Here is a 16,562-nt window from a genome sequence, read left to right as displayed (position 1 = left end):
CACCAAGTCCCTTGATCCTTACTTTCAGAGCACCAAGCCTAGCATAGGCATCGAATACGGATTCTCCATCTCGAATCATGAACTGGTAGGCCTCTTGCTTTGCGGTCTCATAGAGAGATGATTGGATCAAATCGGTTCCCTCTTGGAGTACTACGATTCGATCCCACAACTCTTTAGCGGAGACAATGTCATCAACTTGATCTAGAAGCTTGCGGTTGATGCCACTTCTAATCTTGTCACGTGCGGATGCATTGAGTTGACGGTTGTAGAACTCGGTGGAGGTCAACCGAACGGGATCTTGTGGCTCCCGGTATCCATGAAGAATGATCTCCCATAGCTCCACACTGCAGCACTGCGAATATGAGATTCCATAGAAGATTTCCAATGTGGAAAGTGAGTTCCATCAAAATGGGGAACGGTCCCACTATGGTTTATATGAGGCATGGGTGAAGTGTTTCTAGGATAGTCATGGTTAACTTCACGGTAGGATTCCTTAGAACCCGAAGCCCCACTAGGAGCTCCTCCAGTAGTTAGGTTCTTAAGCATGACAGACATTTCTGCCATTTGGCTTTGTAGTTCATCCTCCTTTTTCTTCCTCTCGGCATCATATGCCAAGAGTCTAGATTTCATTTCTTTAACCGAAAGGTTAGAGTCATCATCTAGACCCTCGAATAGTTTTTCCATCTCACTCTTAAGGCGGTGAAGCCCTTAAAAAGAGTCCAGGCTCTGATACCAATTGAAAGTATAGAGATGGTAAACCTAGAGGGGGGGTGAATAGGTTTCTATAGATTTTAATTCTTTCTTTGCAATATTAGGCTTTGTGGAATATAAAGGTGAGCCTAATGCAAACTAGGTGAAGCAACCTATATGAGGATACAACTAACTCGAGCACGAAGGCTCTCACGAGCAGTTAAATCACAAGTAAGGAGTTCGGTTAGAGATAACCGAGTAGCACGCGGAGACGAGGATGTATTCCCGTGTTCCCTTGCTTTGCAACAAGGTACGTCACGTTTGGAGGAGTGGAGGTCCCACGAAGGATTCCCCGCGCCACGAAGGCTCACCCTATTCTCCGGAGCCTATCCCACGAAGGAATAGCTCTCTCACTTGTGGTAGACTTTGAGGTAGCCTCCAAACCTTCACAATCTTGCCCGGAGCAGATCCACGGCCCGGATGCTTCCGGACTCCTCTTGCCCACCTAGGGTTTCCAAGGAACCCTAGGAAGCAAGCTTCTTGATGAATACAAGGGGGAATAAGATTTGGCTTGGTAGAACGGTAGATCGGGTCCTCCTCTATCGTTTCCCGGAGGGATTTGAGTTTGGGTGGAGGAGGAGGGAGATGCGAGGCTTTTGGTGTTTCTAACAATGGAGCATGGAAGAAGGAGCTCAAGAACAGCTTGTAGTGTAGTGCCTAACCCTTCCAAGGTAGAAGAAGGGGTATTTATAGTGGTCTTCAAAATCTGGCCGTTGGACAACTTGCCACATCAGATTTTCTTCGAGGAAGCCGGTTGACCGGGTTTGGCGCCGGGCCGTCCGGTGCACAGTCCGGTCAGACCGGGCTCACGACCGGGCCGGCCGGTTTCAATCGGAGCAGGGACCGGAGCTTGACCGGAGGAGCTTCTTGGCTTACTGGAATGCGCCCGGATGGCACAAGCGCGGAATCCGGTTGGTGCCGGGGCAGCCGGTCGGCAGCCCGGTCCGACCGGGCCCTTGACCGGATACGCCGGTCCAAACCGGGCTGGGGACCGGGCGACGACTGGAGGGCTTCCCTCCTTTACTGGATCCTGCCCGGATGGCACAAGCGCCGGAGCCGGTTCTGACCGGGCTGGCCGGTGCCAGGGCCGGTCCGACCGGGCCAGTGACCGGCCAGACACAGGAAAATCCTGTTGATTCTTTCGTCGAATTGGGGGGTCTCCATTGCCTTCTTCTTCCATTGATACACCTTTATACCTCTTTGGCTAATACCTGGGAATAATCTTGCAGTCATGTATTAGTCCAAATACACTAGCACGGTGTCATTGTTACCAAAATAATGGATAAGGGTAAAATACCCTTACAATCTCCCCCTTTTTGGTATACGATGACAAACCGAGCTAGAGTCACAAATAGATATTATGATAAGCTCTAAACCTTGATTCCATATAAGATATTACGAAAGCTCCCCCATAATGTGTGCACTTGGAGAATTTGCGTTTGAATGCAAAGTGCACCATTTGTGAAATATGAGAAGCTCCCCCAATATCTTTAGGAAACAAGCATGGTATGGAGATGTGCATATCAAGATATACATAAGCATAGCACACATAATAGTCGTCCATACACATCCATACACGAATTATTGGAAATAGCAAATGGTTCTTGAAAAACTCAAAGTAAGCAAGCACAAGCCATATAAAATCCAAATAAAGCAACTCCCATGGCTTGTGGCAACAACCCGTGAATCCTAGACTCTACTCTCTTCTCCCCCTTTGGCATCGGAACACCAAAAAGGCGAAGAAAAAGAGGAGAGATGGTAGCGCACCCATCAAAAGATCTCATGCCCAGCGGAGTATGAGCTCTCGCCATCATCACGCGAAGCAGGGCATCTTCATCTTCTTCATCCTCATCATCGGTAGGAACACGAGCGAGGCTGAGGAGGAGGACCGCCAAAGCCGTACCATGTAGGATCAAAGTTCCGGAACATCCGATCGGTGAGAGGAGGCATCTCCCGGTTAGGTGCATGGACGAGGCTCTAACTCGGGGCCGGGAGGAGGAAAAGTGATATTCCGAGTGGCCATGTACTCATTCGGCGCCTTCTCGTCTCTTGGGTCATAGCAAGGCTTTGATGTGCAACATCATTAGAATTCTTGCACATCTGCCACATGGAGGAGAAGAGCCTAGAGATACCATGCTGCGGGCGCCGAGTGAAGCGGGAGCTAGTAGGGTCATGGCTTTCCTTGGACCGGCGCTCAGGAGGTGTCATGTCGGGGACATCCGGTCTATCACCTTGGACAGGAACCTTGAATGCTTCCATCTTGACCCGTTGACCATGGGTATTGAGAGGAGCAGGCACAACCTTGTTGATGAGGAGCTGGATGTATTGAGCATAGTTCGGGGTCATCCTGTCGCGAACACATCTCCTCAGCTCAGAGTAGATGAGGTCACATCCATCAATGCGTCGCCGGTGCTCAGGATTGCAGTAGTACATCAAGTTCAAGTGATATCCTCGGCATTCACTTGTGTCGCCTGACTTGCTAATGAGAGACTCTCGAATAACTTGGCAAGCGAGGAGATAGGAGTAGAACATGCCGGATATGGTGGGAGGACGAGCGGTGGGCTCCCGAGGATAGCGAGAAAGCAATGTCTCCTCTGTTGAACCTCTGCTGAGAGTAAAGCTTGAAACCGTGAGCACGACCTCCACCAAACCCAAGGGCATCACGAAGTCAAGATAGTTGCAGGAGTACTTCTCTTTGCCCGTCATCCATGTCATGGTACGGGCTGGATCATCATGGAAGTACACAGTGCAGTGGAATTGCCTTACCAAGAGTGGGCAATAGCATCCATCAGAAGGCGTCAGACATACAAGCTCATACAGCCCCATGTTCTTCAAAGTCTCAACCACAAACCGATATGTGGTGGCTGCATGCATCTCAATAACATCCTTGACAGCCTTGGGCATAACAATGGTGCCATTCTTCATGTGCTCACGGGAGTCATAGTACTCAAGCCACATCCTCTGCTGACTCTGGGTCCAGAAGAACTTGTCGCCCCCGGTGTAAGTGGGAGCCTCAAAGCGATAGTGATTGGTTTCTCGAAGCCTTTTCCATGCACCAATATGGACATCGCCAATATTGTACTCAGGCAATTCCTCATCATCTTCCTGTGCAGCGTGCTTATCTTTCCTTTTCTGGGCAGACTTCTTGGTGTGGCCTCCAGCTGAGCTGCCACCAGCAGTCTGAGGAGCACGACCAGAAGGGCGCCGTGGTGGAACTTCTGAGTGCCTCCCTCGCTTGGCAACAGTGCCACGGTCCTCAGCAGTCCATTCATCATCTGTGAATCAGCAAAATAGAGCGAGGATAGCAAAGAGATAAGTGTACATGTCATCAATGAGGGAGAATACCAGAAAGCATAGCATATATTCAAGTGAATTGATGAGATTGTGCGAAAAGCTGGGCAGGCCGGCGCACAGGCCGGTCCGACCGGACTTCAGACCGGGCGAGCCGGTCGAAAATCCGGACGACCGGGCCGCACGCCGGACCGGCCGGTTGAACGGCCGGTTGACCGGGCTATGAACCGGGTGATGATGATTTGTGATGTTTGCCCAGATTTTCTACCACAAATTCATGCAAAAACTCGAAATACTTGAGTACATGCTATAGCAATAGAGTGGAGTATGTGCTTAGTGTTGAGAGACACTCTAAGGGCATGAGGACTTGCAAACCCTAACCCTAACCCTAAGATTTCCTCAAATTTTGGCAAGAATTGCAATGTGTGAGGAGGACTAGAGGTTAGGGAGAAAAGGAGAGTACATTACCCGAAGACATTGTTCTCCTTGATCAAGGGAGCAAGAAGAACACAAGGTAGGGCTTGAGAACCGAGAACTCCAAAAATTCCCAAACTAGGTGGAGAGGGACCAAATCCTTCGGTGGAGATGTGCCAAGGGCCCCGATCTATGGTGTGGTGGAGTTTGGGGAAGTTCTTGTGGTGGGAAGTGCCTAGATCTTGGTGGGGGTGCTGAGGGCGCCGGCCATGGTGGTGTGGGAGTTGGGGAAGAATGAGGAAGATGACCCCAAGGGGTAACCCCCTCAAACACATATCAGCCGCGCGGCCGGTCGGGAATCCGGTCAGACCGGACTGGTGACCGGCTGACCCGGTCCAGACTCCGGTTGCCGACCGGTCAACCGGACCGTCCGGTCAGGGACCCGGTCCAACCGGGCCAGGGACCGGCCCAGCCCAGAATTTTCTAATTTTGCCTCGTTTTTGCCCCTATTCTTTGTGTAAATGTGTGTGTGTGCTCAAATGATGACATGTACATATAGATAGATAGATGATGATGAGATGAGCATAGACATGGGGTAGGAAACACAAAGTTCTCTAGGCATACCTATTGGAGAGAAAATCCAAATAAGATGTGAATAGCAACAATGGGTATGATTCGAAGTGTATATCAAGAATCATAAGTCATTTTGGAGTAGTTTTTGCAATAAAATCATTTAGCCTTGTATATCCAAATCAAGTTGCAATTTAGACTAAATGAGGGGCGGGGGATTACTCCCCCTATGTGAAAGCGCAAATGTCATGTGACCTCGAAGAGACGTGCTTGGGTCCATATAATGACATTGGGTCTATTTATGTTGCACACATGGGTATGCATCATACCAAGACATGGTAAGATGACTATCCCCATATGTGCTGTGCCTCTAAGCTAGATAGTTAGATAAATGCAAGAATATAGTGCAAGAAGTTGATTCAATCCAAGTTTTTAGGATCAAGAATACCAAGTTCTCCTCTCAAGTTCACAAACCGGGCTTCATCCAAAGGCTTAGTGAAAATATCCGCCAATTGGTAGGTTGTTCCCACATGAGTGAGATCAATATCCTTATTGGCAACATGGTCACGTAGGAAGTGATGTCGAATGTCAATATGTTTGGTGCGACAATGTTGAACCGGGTTATTGGCGATCTTTATTGCACTTTCATTGTCACATAGAAGAGGCACCGTACCAAGAGACACACCATAGTCTTTCAAGGTTTGCTTCATCCATAACAATTGAGTGCAACAAGATGCCGCGGATATATATTCGGCTTCGGCGGTGGATAAAGCGGTGGAGTTTTGTTTCTTGGATGACCAACTCACCAATGACCGGCCAATAAATTGGCAAGCCCCGGAGGTAGACTTCCGGTCAACCTTATCACCGGCCCAATCGGAGTCCGAGTAGCCAATGAGCTCAAAGGTTGACCCCTTTGGATACCATAGCCCGAGAGTAGGAGTGAGAACAAGGTATCTTAGAATCCGTTTGACCGCCATCAAATGGCTCTCCTTAGGAGCGGATTGAAAACGAGCACACATCCCTACACTTAGCATGATATCCGGCCTAGAGGCACAAAGGTAGAGCAAGGATCCTATCATGGAACGGTATACCTTTATGTCCACATCCTTCTCACCGTCACATGAGCCAAGTTGCCCCTTTACGGGCATGGGTGTCTTCATTGGGCTTGCATTGGTCATGTTGAACTTCTTGAGCATGTCCTTCACATACTTTTCTTGAGAGATGAAGGTGCCTTTTGCAAGTTGCCTCACTTGGAAGCCTAGGAAGAACTTCAACTCCCCCATCATGGACATCTCAAATTTCCTAGTCATCAATTGCTCAAAAGCTTTGTTATGATTGGGGTTAGTTCCACCAAATATAATATCATCAACATAAATTTGACATATAAACAAGCCACCCCTTTAACCCGCTTGGTGAAAAGGGTGGAATCGACCAGTACCCATGCAAAACCCATCTTGTAGTAGAAAATCCCTAAGGAACTCATACCAAGCACGTGGAGCTTGCTTGAGACCGTAGAGTGCCTTATGGAGTAAATACACATGGTTGGGTCGGCATGGATCTTCGAAACTCGGGGGTTGAGCTACATATGCGGTTTCTTTTAGAGGACCATTCAAAAATGCACTTTTCACATCCATTTGATATAGTTTAAAATTGTGGAAAGATGCAAATGCAAGCAAAAGACGAATAGCTTCAAGACGGGCTACCGGCGCAAAGGTATCCTCAAAGTCCATACCTTCTATTTGGGCAAACCCTTGCGCCACTAACCTTGCTTTATTTCTAATGACAATGCCATCCTCATCTTGCTTGTTCTTGAACACCCATTTGGTCCCAATGACATTGATGCGATGATCCTTGGGTCTCTCAACTAGAGACCATACTTCATTGCGGGTGAAACACTCCAATTCTTCTTGCATGGCAATGACCCAATCCGGATCAACCAAGGCTTCATGTACCTTAAGTGGCTCAAAACTAGACACAAAAGCATGGTGTTGACAATAAGTCATAAGTAGTGCATGGTGTCTACGAGTTACCACTCCTTTGGAGATGCTACCAAGGACAAGATCCACTTTCATGTCACTTGCCCTTGTAGCCGCCTTGATCTTCCGAATGGTTCCTTCATGATCAATGAATTCATCTCTTGCTAATACTTGATCATGAGGTACAACTTGAGCTTGAACATGAGTTGAAGATGTTTCTTGATCATCATCATGATCTTGCTCAGTGGGTTGAGGACTTTCTTCTTGTTCTTCGGGATGTGGCTTATCTTGAGTGGAGGATACATCTTGGGTTGCACTTGATGGTTCAACTTGAGTTGAGCTAGACTCAACTTGAGGTGAGCTTGATACTTCTACTCCATCATCTTGATCATCATTATGAACCTCCATGGGCCGGATGTGTCCAATGCCCATATGCTTGATGGCACTAGATGGATCATCATCATTACCCGCAACACATGGAACAACTTGCTCCACTTGGGAGCCATTATCCTCCAAGAACACCACGTCACAAGATACTTCAATAGTCCCGAGTGGACCGGTTGTAGTATCTATAGGCGTGAGAGTTCTCCGCATATCCAACAAAAATGCCCTCTATAGTTCTAGTTTCAAATTTACCAAGCTTCCCTTTATTGTTCTTAACAAGACATTTGCATCCAAAGACACGAATGTACGTGACATTAGGCTTGTTACTGTGAGAAGCTCATATGGAGTTTTGTTGTGGAGGGGGCGGAGGAAGAGCCGGTTGGAGTAGTGGACAGTCTGTAGAGATGGCTTCTCCCCAAAAGTTGTGGGGTGAGTTGAATTCACTCAACATGGTTCTTGCCATCTCAATGATAGTCCGGTTCTTCCTTTCAACAACACCATTTTGTTGAGGGGTATATGGAGCTGAAAACTCATGCTTGATGCCCTCATCATCAACAAACTCTTGCATAGTGTAGTTCTTGAACTCGGTGCCATTGTCGGTCCTAATCGCCTTGATCTCGGATTCATATGTACGTTGAGCTTTCTTGGCGAAGGTGATGAACTCCCTATGGGTCTCATCCTTAGACTTAAGGAGAAAGACCCAAGAGTATCTTGAGTAATCATCAACAATGACAAGTCCATACTTGCTCCCACCAAGAGTATCATAATGTGATGGCCCAAAGAGATCCAAATGAAGGAGCTCCAAAGGCCTAGATGTGGTGACGATACTCTTGATAGGATGTTTCTTCTTGAGTTGTTTTCCCGCTACACATGCACTGCATACACGATCTTTCTCAAAAGAAATGTCGGTTAGTCCAACAATGTGCTCGCCCTTTAGGAGTTGTTTAAGATTCCTCATGTTAACATGACCAAGGCGGCGATGCCACAACCAACCTTCGTCATGCTTGGCCGCCATTAGACATGTGGAGGGAGATGGGCTCTCTTTCGAGAGGTCAACCACGTAAAGGTTGTTCTCCACATATCCAACAAGGACCAATTTGAGATTGTCACTCCTAAAGACTTGCACATAATACTTAGTAAAATATGAATTGTAACCGGCATCGGCAAGATGATATATAGAAAGCAAGTTATAACCAAGGTGTTCAACAAGCATGACCGTCTCAAGGCACAAGTCCTTAGAGATTGCCACCTTGCCATACCCAAGTACCTTTCCCTTTGAGTTGTCACCAAAGGTAATGCTTGACTTCTTGTTAATATCTTCAATGAATTGGTCAAGCACACCTCTTCCTCCGGTCATATGATTGGTGCATCCACTATCAAACACCCATTTTGGACCACCGGAGGAATACCCCTACAAAATCAAGTAGAGGATTTAGGAACCCATTGATTAATGGGTTCCCTAGTCATGGCAACAAGATCTTTTGGTACCCAAATCGAGTACCCTCTATAAGCATAGCCATTACGAGGACCAACATAGTTAGCATAAACATCACCATAATAATCAACAAATAAAGCATAGTGATTGTTTGGCCCCGTGCGGTCACCACTAGTGGCTTTGCCCTTTGGGGCTTTGCCAACATTAGTGACCTTCTTGTTCTTTTCTTGAGCGGGCTTCTCTTTCTTGTAGTTGTTCTTCTTGTAAGGCTTGGGAGTATACCCAAGACCATACTTTTGATTGTTTGACCTTTGCTTACTCAAAAGATCATCCAATCCCATCTTACTCTTGGTTGTGGTGAACTTGGCAAGTTCTTTCTTCAACCTAACATTCTCCTCAAGAGTAGTTGCTTGCTCACAAGCCGATTCATTAGGATAATAGTTGAGACCATATTTGGTTACCAAAGATTCAAGATATGTATTGGTCTCAACATGCAAAGATAGTTCCTCTTGTAAACGAACATGTTCCGCAACAAGCTTAGCATGCTCGCTAGTAAAGGTGGTGGAGGAACTAGCAACATTTTTATCAACAATAGAATCATTCATTGATTCAAGAGCTTTAGAGTAGGATTCTTGGAGTAGGTCATGGTTCTTTCCAAGTTTCTTGAGCTCATCCTTGACAAGCTTGTTAGCTCTTTCAAGGTGGTCAAGATCCCTAGTGAGAGAAGCATGAGCAACTTCAAGTTCCTCCTTTGATGCATTAAGCTCTTGGGTCAATAATTGAGCCCTTTTAATAGTTTCAAGGTCCTTAACTTTATCTAGTTCATAAGTTTCAATTTGTTGCTTAAGACCTTGGGATATGCACCTTTCGGTTTTTAGCTCTTGTCTTAGGAGATTGAATCTCCTTTCCTTATCATTCAAATGATATTCTAATTCCTCAATGGACTCATCCTTTTCTTTGAGAGAGTCCATCAAGAAATCAAATTTGACAAGAGCTTCACCACGAAGGGTGCATCTAACATTGTAAAGTTCCTTAAGCACAGTTAATTCATCTTGATTTTCAGCTTCATTGTCAAGGACACTAGACAAAGAAGGTGGGGGTTCCATTACCTTGGTTTCTCTTGCCATAAGACAAGAGCCAATGGTTGTAGATGAGGAAGAGTCGTCGGAGTCATCATCTTGAGTTACTCTTGCCATAAAGGAAGAGCCAACATCATTCTCCGTGGAGTAATCCTTGGAGTAGTCATATGTGAAGAGTGACCCGGGCTTAGAGAAAGCCAAGCCGGCCACTCCGGCCTCCTTCTCCTCATCTTCCTCTTCTTCATCGGACAAGTACTCGGCCCCAACAAATGCTCTTCCCTTGTTCTTCTTGTATCGGTCATTGATTGGGTTTGGCTTCAATCTTGGCTTGACCCCTTTGATGAACTTTGGCTTGTCTACCCTTTTCTCATAAGGGCACTCATTTGCAAAGTGGCTCTCTTCATCACAATTGTAGCAAGTTCTCTTCTTCTTCTTGTCATTGAGGAGCATTGGCAACTTTCCCTTGTACTTCTTAGCAAAGAAGGCAAAGTCGGTAGCGATGTCACTAGTTGAGGTCATCTCCTCATCTTCCTCAATTTCATATGCTTCTTCTCCTCCATGGTCAGCTCTAGCCTTGAGAGCAAGGTTGTGTGACGCTTCATGGTTGTGTGAGGCTTCATCAACACGGTTCATTGCCTTGAGCCTCTTTCCGGCTTTGGCCATGTTTTCATTGGCAGACCACATAGGAGACAAGATCATCGGAGTTGAGATCGGCACTCTTGGTCATGATTTGCAAGTGGAGTCCAATGTTGGTGTCTTCTTGTTTGACGGCAATCATAGCAATGACCTTGGATTTTATGAAGGCTTCGTTCATCTCGAATCCGTCATTGTACTTCTCACCACCAAGTCCCTTGATCCTTACTTTCGAGCACCAAGCCTAGCATAGGCATCGAATACGGATTCTCCATCTCGAATCATGAACTGGTAGGCCTCTTGCTTTGCGGTCTCATAGAGAGATGATTGGATCAAATCGGTTCCCTCTTGGAGTACTACGATTCGATCCCACAACTCTTTAGCGGAGACAATGTCATCAACTTGATCTAGAAGCTTGCGGTTGATGCCACTTCTAATCTTGTCACGTGCGGATGCATTGAGTTGACGGTTGTAGAACTCGGTGGAGGTCAACCGAACGGGATCTTGTGGCTCCCGGTATCCATGAAGAATGATCTCCCATAGCTCCACACTTGCAGCATGCGAATATGAGATTCCATAGAAGATTTCCAATGTGGAAAGTGAGTTCCATCAAAATGGGGAACGGTCCCACTATGGTTTATATGAGGCATGGGTGAAGTGTTTCTAGGATAGTCATGGTTAACTTCACGGTAGGATTCCTTAGAACCCGAAGCCCCACTAGGAGCTCCTCCGGTAGTTAGGTTCTTAAGCATGACGGACATTTACTGCCATTTGGCTTTGTAGTTCATCCTCCTTTTTCTTCCTCTCGGCATCATATGCCAAGAGTCTAGATTTCATTTCTTTAACCGAAAGGTTAGAGTCATCATCTAGACCCTCGAATAGTTTTTCCATCTCACTCTTAAGGCGGTGAAGCCCTTAAAAAGAGTCCAGGCTCTGATACCAATTGAAAGTATAGAGATGGTAAACCTACAGGGGGGTAAATAGTTTTCTACGGATTTTAATTCTTTCTTTGCAATATTAGGCTTTGCGGAATATAAAGGTGAGCCTAATGCAAACTAGGTGAAGCAACCTATATGAGGATACAACTAACTCGAGCACGAAGGCTCTCACGAGCGATTAAATCACAAGTAAGGAGTTCGGTTAGAGATAACCGATAGCACGCGGAGACGAGGATGTATTCCCGTGTTCCCTTGCTTTGCAACAAGGTACGTCACGTTTGGAGGAGTGGAGGTCCCACGAAGGATTCCCCGCGCCACGAAGGCTCACCCTATTCTCCGGAGCCTATCCCACGAAGGAATAGCTCTCTCACTTGTGGTAGACTTTGAGGTAGCCTCCAAACCTTCACAATCTTGCCCGGAGCAGATCCACGGCTCGGATGCTTCCGGACTCCTCTTGCCCACCTAGGGTTTCCAAGGAACCCTAGGAAGCAAGCTTCTTGATGAATACAAGGGGGAATAAGATTTGGCTTGGTAGAACGGTAGATCGGGTCCTCCTCTATCGTTTCCCCGGAGGGATTTGAGTTTGGGTGGAGGAGGAGGGAGATCTGAGGCTTTTGGTGTTTCTAACAATGGAGCATGGAAGAAGGAGCTCAAGAACAGCTTGTAGTGTAGTGCCTAACCCTTCCAAGGTAGAAGAAGGGGTATTTATAGTGGTCTTCAAAATCTGGCCGTTGGACAACTTGCCACATCAGATTTTCTTCGAGGAAGCCGGTTGACCGGGTTTGGCGCCGGGCCGTCCGGTGCACAGTCCGGTCAGACCGGGCTCACGACCGGGCCGGCCGGTTTCAACCGGAGCAGGGACCGGAGCTTGACCGGAGGAGCTTCTTGGCTTACTGGAATGCGCCCGGATGGCACAAGCGCGGAATCCGGTTGGTGCCGGGGCAGCCGGTCGGCAGCCCGGTCCGACCGGGCCCTTGACCGGATACGCCGGTCCAAACCGGGCTGGGGACCGGGCGACGACTGGAGGGCTTCCCTCCTTTACTGGATCCTGCCCGATGGCACAAGCGCCGGAGCCGGTTCGGACCGGGGCTGGCCGGTGCCGGGCCGGTCCGGCCGGGCCGATGACCGGCCGGACACGAGAAAATCCTGTTGATTCTTTCGTCGAATTGGGGGGTCTCCATTGCCTTCTTCTTCCATTGATACACCTTTATACCTCTTTGGCTAATACCTGGGAATAATCTTGCAGTCATGTATTAGTCCAAATACACTAGCACGGTGTCATTGTTACCAAAATAATGGATAAGGGTAAAATACCCTTACAATAATGACAATTAACTCCACGATCTACAAGAGATCATGATCATAGCCTACGACAAGAACCACCCGGTGCACACACTAATCACCTTTACACCATGCAGGAGGAATAGACTACTTTAATAACATCACATGAGTAGCACACAACTAGTAGCGATACAAAGCTCATCATATGGATCTCAATCATGTAAAGCAGTTCATGAGATCATTGTATTGGAGTACAGAGAGAGAGAGAGATTAACCACATAGTACGGTAGAGCCCTCAGCCCCGGGGGTGAATTACTCCCTCCTCATCATGGAGACAGCGATGGCGGTGAAGATGGCGGTGGAGACGGCGGTGGAGATGACTCCGGGGGCAATTCCCCGTCCCGGCGGCGTGCCGGAACAGAGACTTCTGTCCCCCGAATCTTGATTTCGCGATGGCGGCGGCTCTGGAAGGTTTTCTCGGGTCTCGTCTTCTCCGTCGGTGTTTTTAGGTCAGAGACGATTAAATAGGCGAAGAGAGGGAGTCGGAGGGGCCACGGGCTGCCCACACCACAGTGGGGCGCCCCCCGGGCCGCGCCGGGGTGTGGTGTGGGGCCCCCTGGCTCCCCTCTCGTCTTTCTCCGGTGCTCTGGAAGCTTCCGGGAATTATAAGGTCCTCGGTCTTTATTTCGTCCGATTCCGAAAATATTTCTTTACTAGGATTTCTGAAACCAAAAACAGCAGAAAACGACAGCGGCCTTTCGGCATCTCGTCAATAGGTTAGTTCCGGAAAACGCATAATAATGACATATAATGTGTATAAAACATGTAGATATCATCAATAAAGTAGCATGGAACATAAGAAATTATCGATACGTCGGAGACGTATCAGCATCCCCAAGCTTAGTTACTGCTTCGTCCCGAGCGAGGTAAAACGATAACAATGATAATTTCTTAAGTGACATGCCATCATAACCTTGATCATACTATTGTAAAGCACATGAGATGAATGCGAGAGATTTGAAGCAATGATGAAGATAATGAGTAAACAAATGAATCATATAACAAAGACTTTTCATGAATAATACTTTCAAGACAAGCATCAATAAGTCTTGCATAAGAGTTAACTCATAAGCAATAAATTCTTAGTAGAAAGCTTTGAAACAACACAAAGGAAGATATAAGTTTCAGCGGTTGCTTCCAACTTTAACATGTATATCTCGTGGATAATTGTCAACACAAAGTAATATAACAAGTGCAATAGGTAAACATGTAAGAATCAATGCACACAATTTACACAAGTGTTTGCTTCTAAGATAGAAAGAAAAGGTAAACTGACTCAACAATAAAGTAAAAGAATGGCCCTTCAAAGAGGAAAGCATCGATTGCTATATTTGTGCTAGAGCTTTGATTTTGAAAACATATAGAGAGCATAAAAGTAAAGTTTTGAGAGGTGTTTGTTGTTGTCAACGAATGGTAGCGGGTACTCTAACCCCCTTGCCAAACAAACCTTCAAAGAGCGGCTCCCATTTTATTTTATTTTTGGGTGGCACTCCTTCCAACCTTTCTTTCACAAACCATGGCTAACCGAATCCTCGGGTGCCTCGCCAACAATCTCATACCACGAAGGAGTGCCTTTTAATTTTAGTTTTATTATGATGACACTCCTCCCCACCTTTGCTTTCTCAAGCCATGGCTAACCGAATCCTTCGGGTGCCGTCCAACAATCACATACCATGGAGGAGTGTCTATTTTTGTTAATTAATTTGGGACTGGGAATCCCATTGCCAGCTCTTTTTGCAAAATTATTGGATAAGCGGATGAAGCCACTAGTCCATTGGTGAAAGTTGCCCAACAAGATTGAAAGATAAACACCACATATTTCCTCATGAGCTATAAAACATTGACACAAATAAGAGGTAATAACTTTTGAATTTGTTTAAAGGTAGCACTCAAGCAATTTACTTTGGAATGGCGGAGAAATACCATGTAGTAGGTAGGTATGGTGGACACAAATGGCATGAATATTGGCTCAAGTATTTGGATGCATGAGAAGTATTCCCTCTCTATACAAGGTTTAGGCTAGCAAGGTTATTTGAAGCAAACTCAAGTATAAAATGGTGCAGCAAGACTCACATATAAACATATTGTAAGCATTATAAGACTTTACATCGTCTCCTTGTTGTTCAAACACCTCAACCAGAAAATATCTAGACTTAGAGAGACCAATCATGCAAACCAAATTTTAACAAGCTCTATGTAATTATTCATTAATGGGTACAAGGTACATGATGCAAGAGCTTAAACAAGATCTATATGAGCACAACAATTGCCAAGTATCACATTATTCAAGACATTACGCCAATTACTACATGTAGCATTTCCCTTTTCCAATCATATAACAATTAACGAAGCAGTTTCAACCTTCGCCATGAAAATTAAAAGCTAAGAACACATGTGTTCATACGAACCAGCGGAGCGTGTCTCTCTCCCAAACAATCATTTATTCAAACAAAAACAAAAACATACAGACGCTCCAATTAAAGTACATAAGATGTGACCGAATAAAAATATAGTTTCAAGAGAAGGAACCTGATACTTTGTCGATGAAGAAGGGGATGCCTTGGGCATCCCCAAGCTTAGATGCTTGGGTCTTCTTGAAATATGCAGGGATGAACCACCGGGGCATCCCCAAGCTTAGACTTTTTATTCTTCTTGATCGTAGTATATCATCCTCCTCTCTTGACCCTTGAAAACTTCCTTCACACCAAACTTCAAGCAAACTCATTAGAGGGTTAGTGCATAATCAAAAATTCACATGTTCAGAGGTGACACAAACATTCTTTTCACTTCTGGACATTGCATAAAACTTCTGAAAGTTAATGGAACAAAGAAACTCATTCAACTTAACAAAAGCGGCAATGCGAAATAAAAGGCAGAATCTGTCAAAAACAGAACAGTCCGTAAAGACGAATTTAAAGCTGGCACCAGACTTGCTCAAATGGAAAAACTCAAAACTAATGAAAGTTGCGTACATATCTGAGGATCACGCTCGTAAATTGGCAGATTTTTTTGAATTTTCTACAGAGGCCTGTTCCCAGATTCGTGACAGACAGCAATGCTGTTTCTGCGCAGCGATCCCAAATATAACATCAACTTTAGCATAGAAACTTTACTTGGCAAAAAAACATGATAAGGAGAGGTTGCTACAGTAGTAAACAACTTCCAAGACTCAAATACAAAATAAAAGTACTGTAGCAAAATAAACACATGGGTTATCTCCCAAGAAGTTCTTTCTTTATAGCCATTAAGATGGGCTCAGCAATTTTGGTGATGCTCCCGTAAGAAATAGTATTTGAAGCAAAAGAGAGCTTCAAGAGGCAATTCAAAACACATTTGAGCCTAACATGCTTCCTATGCAGAAGAATCTTATACACAAATGAATTCACGAAGAGCAAAGTGACAAGCATAAGAGGATAAAACACGAGTAACTTAAAGATTCTCAACATAAAGAGGGGAAACTTAATATTATTAAGATGCATATAACCATATTTCCCTCTCTCATAATAACTTTCAGTAGCATCATTGATGAAATCCACCATATACCCGTCACTTAAAACATTCTTATCATGGTTCATATGCATAGAAGTATCATTAATTTTGGCATAAGAAGAGTTATTCTCATTAATAGTAATTGGAGCAAGATTATTATCAAGAATTTGAACATGGTAAACAAGTTGCATATTAAAAGAATTGTTTTTGGTAATCCAATCATGACTATGACAAGTTTCATAAGGATAGTTATAACCTATAT

This window comes from Lolium rigidum, chromosome 3 (genome assembly GCF_022539505.1).
Source record: "Lolium rigidum isolate FL_2022 chromosome 3, APGP_CSIRO_Lrig_0.1, whole genome shotgun sequence".
In the NCBI taxonomy this organism is placed as follows: Eukaryota; Viridiplantae; Streptophyta; class Magnoliopsida; order Poales; family Poaceae; genus Lolium; species Lolium rigidum.
This window is presented reverse-complemented; position numbering follows the sequence as displayed.